The sequence below is a fragment of the Megascapheus bottae genome, chromosome 14, assembly GCF_031878675.1.
Source record: "Megascapheus bottae isolate mThoBot1 chromosome 14, mThoBot2.hap1, whole genome shotgun sequence".
NCBI classification, from domain to species: Eukaryota; Metazoa; Chordata; class Mammalia; order Rodentia; family Geomyidae; genus Megascapheus; species Megascapheus bottae.
This window is the reverse complement of record NC_143522.1, coordinates 22,251,640-22,259,015: the sequence shown is the minus strand read 5'-3', so window position 1 is coordinate 22,259,015 and position 7,376 is coordinate 22,251,640.

Below are 7,376 nucleotides of genomic sequence, written 5' to 3'. Positions count from 1 at the left end.
GCAATGATTTGAAGTATGTTTCAGATGATACATTCTTTGGTTGTCATGGTGATTATGCAATTGTGCATCAATATCTCCTTTGTAAACTTTATGCTTTATAAGCATAAAGATTTAACTATGGAGTGTCTAAAATGTTCTCAAAACTTTCTCCAGTGACTGGCTTAGTCGGATGATTAGAGGAATTTGTGTTTTCAACATCTCTTTAAACTTATCAATTCTATATTGACAATATATTTCTTTATGAGCAATCTTATTAGAATGACTACCATAGGCACTAAGAGATGGTCTGTACAAGCTCTCCCCAGTGAGCTAGCTAGCTCTTGTGTCCTTGAGAACAGCCAAAAATGTCTTCAAACAAAAGGATTTTCTCCATGTGTTCATGGAGAAAAAGGAACCCAATGTGAATCTGTTTCCCTGTTATCAATGAATATACCTTTGAGATGATTCAATTGTTGCCAGTAATTAGTTAGGTTGTAATATGTGTAAAATGTGTAAAATCATTTTAGTGGAAGGCATTTTAAAGGAATACCATTTTCTGAATAGTTGATACATCTTACTATTTCTTTGCTCCTAATGTTTCTGCAACACTCAATAAGACCTCAACTAAAAAAATTATCTTACATAGATATGTTGAACCAACATCTTTTCTGCATGTCATATTGATTAATCTGGCTCTCAGAGCCTCACACAAAGCTTGACAGGTCCACTCTGATTTCAGGTTCCCTGTCCAGCTATTTTATATCCGCACCTCTGACTTCTGTTAACTTGGTGTTTGAAGCCATCCTGTCATTGCACATTTCACACTTAATGCTTCTGTGTTTTCAGTAACCAACCTTAAGACATTGTGCTTGAGTGTAATAGTTGAGCTTTCCTGAAACTAATGAAATGCCTCACCTAATGGGTCTTCAGTGAGTGTTCACTTGAATAAATGTCATTGAAGTTCTCTTCCAATGACAATGTTTCATTTTGTTTTACCAGCAATTGCTGGTAATTCTCAAGCCATTCCTGTCCACTTGTGTTTACCACACTTACAATCTAGAGTCCCAGTTCTACAGTGTTTGTCAGACATGTGACAGTCTTTATCTCTCCCGGCAAGTTTTTACTTCCATGTGGGCTCAAGGTAAGCATGGTTCCTAAATACTGGCGACATGTCAGAGCTGTTTAGCCAAAGCTGTTCAGCAAAAGCTTAGCAAAAGAAGGTCAGGAGATATGTTTTTCTCCTGTCCCTTCAGGGTACACACAGAGAGTCTTTTCAATTTTTAAAAATGAGCTTTAGCCTCTTATATGAAAGATTTTTACAATCAAGGTGCACTCTTCTCACAGAGGCATCCTGTCTATATCCTGTGCAAAGACACTGTGCTCCCAATGTTACCTTAAAAATTCATTTTACAGACCCTCTTGAATGGATAGCACCATATCCTGAACACATTATTTATGGTGGGGTCAATGGTGACCTCTACTCACTCACATCCACCTGGAACCTCAGTATATTTAACCTTATTTGGACATAGACTCCTTACAGGTATTCGTTAGCTATGATGTGGTCATACTAGAATAGAATGAATTTTGAATTCGTGCATTTTTGTCCCTATGATTAAATATCTGAGAACAGGTTTTGGTATTTGAAAATCCAAGCTTGGGTAGCTCCATCAGTTGGACCTCTAGAGAGAACTATGCAGCCATATCACAACATGGTGGATGGCATCATGCTAGGGATATAAGGGAGGAAAGATCACAAGACAGGATGTCAGAGATATTCTGAGGCTAGGTATGTTCTTTTCATAAGAGAATTCTTGATCTTGAGAAAACAGATCCCACAGGACCAGCATTAATCCCTTCACAGGGTGATGTCCTATTGACTTCATTAGCAATAGGACCCACCACTTATAGACTCAAATACCTCACTGCTGCCACATTGTGGAACAAGCTTCCAGCACACATTTTGGGGGGAACACATCAAACCATATGCAAATCATAGCACCCCTTAAATGTAGTAGCCCATTTTCTTTTGAAGAAAAGAGGAGTATGCAGATCCACAGCGGTGAAAGTCATGGGATAGCAAAGGCAGAGACTAGAATGAGGCAGCCACAAGTCAAGAATGTCAAGATTTGCAGCCATCTGGAGAGATACAAGAAAGGATTCTTCCCCAGGGCCTGTAGAGGGAACACAGCCCACTGCATCCCTTGATTTCATGCTTTTCCCTTCCAGCCCTATGAGAGCCAGCAAAACAATTCATACTAAGGTAAGAAAATATTGTTCTACACAGGGTAGAATAGAAAGTCAGTGAAGGCTTTGGATAATGGTCCAAAGAACTAAATGGGCAAAGAACTAGATGGAAGGGAAGTTGAACACAAGCTGCCCTAGTAAGACAGACAGCACTGAGTTAAACGTCTCACACATACTCATACACTATATTAATACTTGAATCGATATCCTGGGAGATAGTGGATCCGTTAGGATACATTCAGAATCAAACAAACATAACAGATAAAAAAGTCAGTAAGGATGCAGAGAGACTGAGTAATTAAGTAAAATGACTCATATGTTAAGAGGAACAAAAAAGTCTGATGTCTTTATACAGAGAATACACAAAAATTTTATTCATGGGTCATATACCAAATGGAAGGCAAGTTTCTCTGATACTCCATATTCAATTAATCTAAAGAATTAGTAACCACGTGGGTAAAATGGAACAAGCAATAGTAACTGCACTTCATCAGGACTGCACTTAATCATTTCTGCCTTTCTTTTCTCTGTCTCTGTCAATCTGTGACAGAACCAGACTGGTGCTGGCCAGACAGAGAATCTGCTGTTCCTGGCCCCATTATTAGCTGTGACTAGAGGGGTGGGGGCAAGGACATATTGAAACAGTTCTGGGAGGACAGTGTGGGTTGACAGTGTTTGTGGACATCATTTCAAGAGAATGCATAGTGTTGCTAGCACCACGAAAGCAAAAATGTCTGTTTCATATGGCAGATTGATATGTAAAATCTGAAACCACGTGACTACAAAGACCATGTTTATATTAAAAACAAAGACATTTTTATTTCCCAAGTGCTATTTGCATGGCAACTTCCATTATATCCAATTAAAAAAAAAGGAATACGATGTCCTCTATCAGACACCTACACACAGGTGTGTTCACACACACACACACACACACACACACACACATACCACATTCCATATAGACACAAAGGTGTCATCTTGTGGCACCATGTGGGCAGCAATGGAAGTGTGAGCAAAACCAGCACAGAAAAGTATCTCTAAACACTTATTCATCCTCCCACTGCCTTCCAAAAACATTGTGTTAAGTTTACAGCTTTGAAAATGTAATTAACACCTTTACTTATGGGAGAGTAGATCCTGAGAGTTTTAACAGGACACATAAGAAACAGATTTAACCCTCCATGAGCAATGGCTTAGAAAGGATAAACCAAGTCTAGTCATACTTTTCTGATCTCCTAGGAACTTGGAGACTAATAAGGGTTTAAGTCGACTTTTCTTGGAATCTGTCATTGTTAGACCCCACTGAGTACAGTATAGAACAGCAGCAAAATAAGTCTCCCCGAAAAAAGCCATTTGAAGAAGATCTACAACTTCCTTTTTGCTAGGGTAACTTTATCGGTTGCTGTCATGCCTTGGGATTTGTAACAACACCAAAAAGACTGAGAGATGTATCTTTCCATCTAATATCTCTCATCTATGTCTGCTATGACTTCTGAAATCCTGGATGATGAAAAGACAAGTCTCGTACTTGAAAGGGAGAATCAGAACACTATCCTGATTAGGTACAACCAGCCATTATGGAAGGAGACACAGAATGAGCAAATCTTGGTAGGGAAGACAAGAATCCAGAACAGGACACCCTTGCTGGGCTGGGCAGGAATAGGGAGAAATCTGAGCTCTGTTGTTTCAGAAAGCACCTGGTCCCAGTGTGTGAGAAGTGCCTTCAAGTTGCTATGAGAATGAAGAACAATGCACACAGGTCCAGGGTTACAAAGAATGGAATGGATTGGAAACTGAGATAAGAAGGAAATTTGTGGCCAGGAATTTGGCCTAGTGGTAGAGTGCTTGCACAGCATGCAGGAAGATCTAGGTTCAATTCCCCAGTACCACATACCTAGAAAAAGCCAGAAGAGGTGCTGTGGATCAAGTGGTAGAGCTCTAGCCTTGAGAAAGCCCAAGGAGAGTGCTCAGGCCCTGAGTTCAAGCTCCAGGACTGGCAAAAAAAAAAAAAAAGGATGCTTATATAATAATGATAGACATGACTTCACCCAAACCAGAACATACCTAGTTTAATTCTAACTATCAAGGAACATTCCAGACACCAATGGGTTCTAGGTCCAATCTGAAGCTCTGGGAAACCAGGTGGGTAAAACTGTCCAGGGCAAACACAGCAATTATAATTCAAGATGGCTATAGTCAGAACAAGTTGAATCTCTAAACCTGGAAGCCAAGAAAGCTATAGGGAAAGGAAAGGGGAAGAAAGAGTTACCAAAGCAAACTTCACCTACATTTTTCGTTTACCTAGGGCTAAGAAGACAGAAGAGTGGCATTGGGTATTGCCGTAGAAGCCACCAGATAAAAATAAGAACCTCGCCCTAGACAGCTGCTTATGGGTGAATATGTGAGACTTATATTGTTGTCTACTAAATCATACAGATCTGCATTGAGGTTAATCACAATTGTGGTTAATCATACTGGGCTCTAACTTCATATTTCATACATACAGTAGGGCCTCTTGGCTGTTGATCTGGCTGCCTTAAGATTTTCTCAGCTCTACCTCCTGTGAGTGGAGGCCACTGCACAGCTGGAAGCCTGCTTGCAAATGAGCTTTCAGCATGTCAAACTCAGAAGCTTTGTTCTGCAGAAGCTATGTCAAGAACAGATCTGGCACAGTACGGAGAAAATACATTTTTTTCAAGTAAAATCCTTGAAAAAATGTTTTCTGGTTGGGATTCTCTTAGGGATCACAAACCCAATAGAAAGGACTGGAGCAGGGCAGTTTGGATCAATTGGTAGAGTGCTTGCCTTTCTAGTGCCAGGCTGTAAACAGATAGTAAATGATACGTGGATGGATGGATAGACAGAAAAACAAAATAAGCGCACTATAAGAATACAGGATGCAGATACATTAATGACTCATTTCTATCAGAGCCAACTAGGATCTTTTTCTGTGAGCCTCACAGAATGCTGAGAAGACCCTAATGAAACAGAAAAAGTGACTGGAAAAACCATGGAACTATCACGATCCTTTCTAGGAGATACTACATTATTTGTGAATCACTTGTTCTCAGTCACATCTGCATACTCATGGGACTTCTGGGGAGCTGCTACCTGTTCATTACAGGCTGAGGAAGACAGCATTCAACATATTGGGATTACCAACTATGCCACTTAATATCTACCCAACTTTGGGCAAGTTATGTCATCTTTCTAAGGTTATCATTAGCAAAAAGGAAGTCAAATATAGTAACTAGAAGAGATGTAGAGATTACACAAAACAGCCAGGCACCTGTGGCTCATGCCTTTAATCCTAGCGACTCAGGAGGTTAAGATCTGAGGATCATGGCTCAAAAGCAACAAGAAAGCCCATGAAATTCTTTTCTTTTTTGCCAATCCCAGGGCCTGAACTCAGGGCCTGGGCACTGTCTTTGGGTTTTCTCAAGGCTAGGGCTCTATCCCTTGAGCCACAGCACCACTTCCTGTTTTTTCTATGTACGTGGTACCAAGGAATCAAACCCAGCGCTTTGTGCATATTAAGCAAGCACTCTACCACTAGGCTATACTCCTGGCCTTAGATTGTGTCTTTTAAGCAATTTAGAAAAGTGTTAGCAATCATTTAGCAAATAGTTGTCAACTTTGACATGACCACAGCCCTATACACCATTTCAATGGCATAATCAACATCACAATGAAGAAAACTGCAGCCTAGGGTAAATAGTTATTTTTCTTTCCATAGTCCTGTTTGATATAATATAAAAACATAATTATTCATCCCACATTTGGAAAAAGGTAACAGCCTTGTTGAGAAAACTATTTGTTGCAAACTGTAATTAATGAGGCTCCATCTGTGAGAACCAGTGCTGTTTGCATAAGCTGTGACTATCTTGGCAAATTTTTATGCTTTTTAGCCATATGGGAAGGAGAAAAGGGTGTCACCAAATAGGAATGTGACATGCGTTATCTAACCAGGTACATAGTCTATGTGGTTTAAGAACATTTTATTTAGAAAAAAATATACTCATTTTCATGCTCTTCCAAGAAAACTTGATTCAAAATCAACATCCATCTTTGTCTTCTACCTAATTTTTAAATTTCACCTCCAGATCAATACTTACAAAACATCTGCTTCTGTGTTGTAGTCCTCTGAGCCCTAGAAAAGTTAGCTCTAGTGATCAGCTCTACTACATCTATCATTCAACTCCTTTGTCTCAGAATTCTTTCTGGGGGGTGGGCAGGGGAAGCACAGTTTCAGTCATGGGGCTCAGGGCCTAGGCACTATCCCTGAGCTCTTTTGCTCAAGGCTACTGCTCTACCACTTTGCATTTCAATTTTCTAGTGGTTAATTAGAGATGAGTCTCATATACTTTCCTGTCCAGGCTGGCTTCAAACCAAGATCCTCAGATCTCAGCCTCCAGCTACAGATGTGACCGACCAGAGCTGGTCCAGAATTCATATCCTAATGACTCCACTACCCTTGTCTGGAAAGTCTCTCAATAACCTCTTTCCTCATGATCAAAACGTCTGCTAATTTTTCAAGATAAAACAGCTCATCCAATAATTTTCTCTGTATGTCTTCAATACTTATTCGTGTAATAAAGGTTTATAAAGATAAAGTACTTCAGAGTGTCTGTAAAGGGGCCAGGAGCATGGCCTAGTGGTAGAGCGCTTGCCTCGAATGCACGAAGACCTGGGTTCAATTCTTTGATACCACATACATAGAAAAAACCAGAAGTGGTGCTGTGGCTCAACTGGTAGAGTGCGAGCCTTAAGAAGGCCCAAGGATGAACAGCATGACCCAGGATATTATAAAGACACCTGCTCAGCTATGTTCATCTCTGCACTATTCACAATAGCCAGGCGATGGAAACAACCCAGATGCCCTACTGCAGATGAATGGATACAGAAAATGTGGTATATATACACAATGGAATTCTACATAGCCAACAGACAAGATAAAATAATGGCATTCGCAGGGAAGTGGATGAATCTAGAGCGAATCATGTTGAGTGAGACAAGTCAAGACCTAAGGAACAAAGGGCGCACAGTATCCTTAATATGCGGCTATTAAATCCAAAGAGTACAAGAGCAAGGACTCAATAACTGCATACCCAAAGCTATGGACATGGTAATGGAAATACAAACATAAC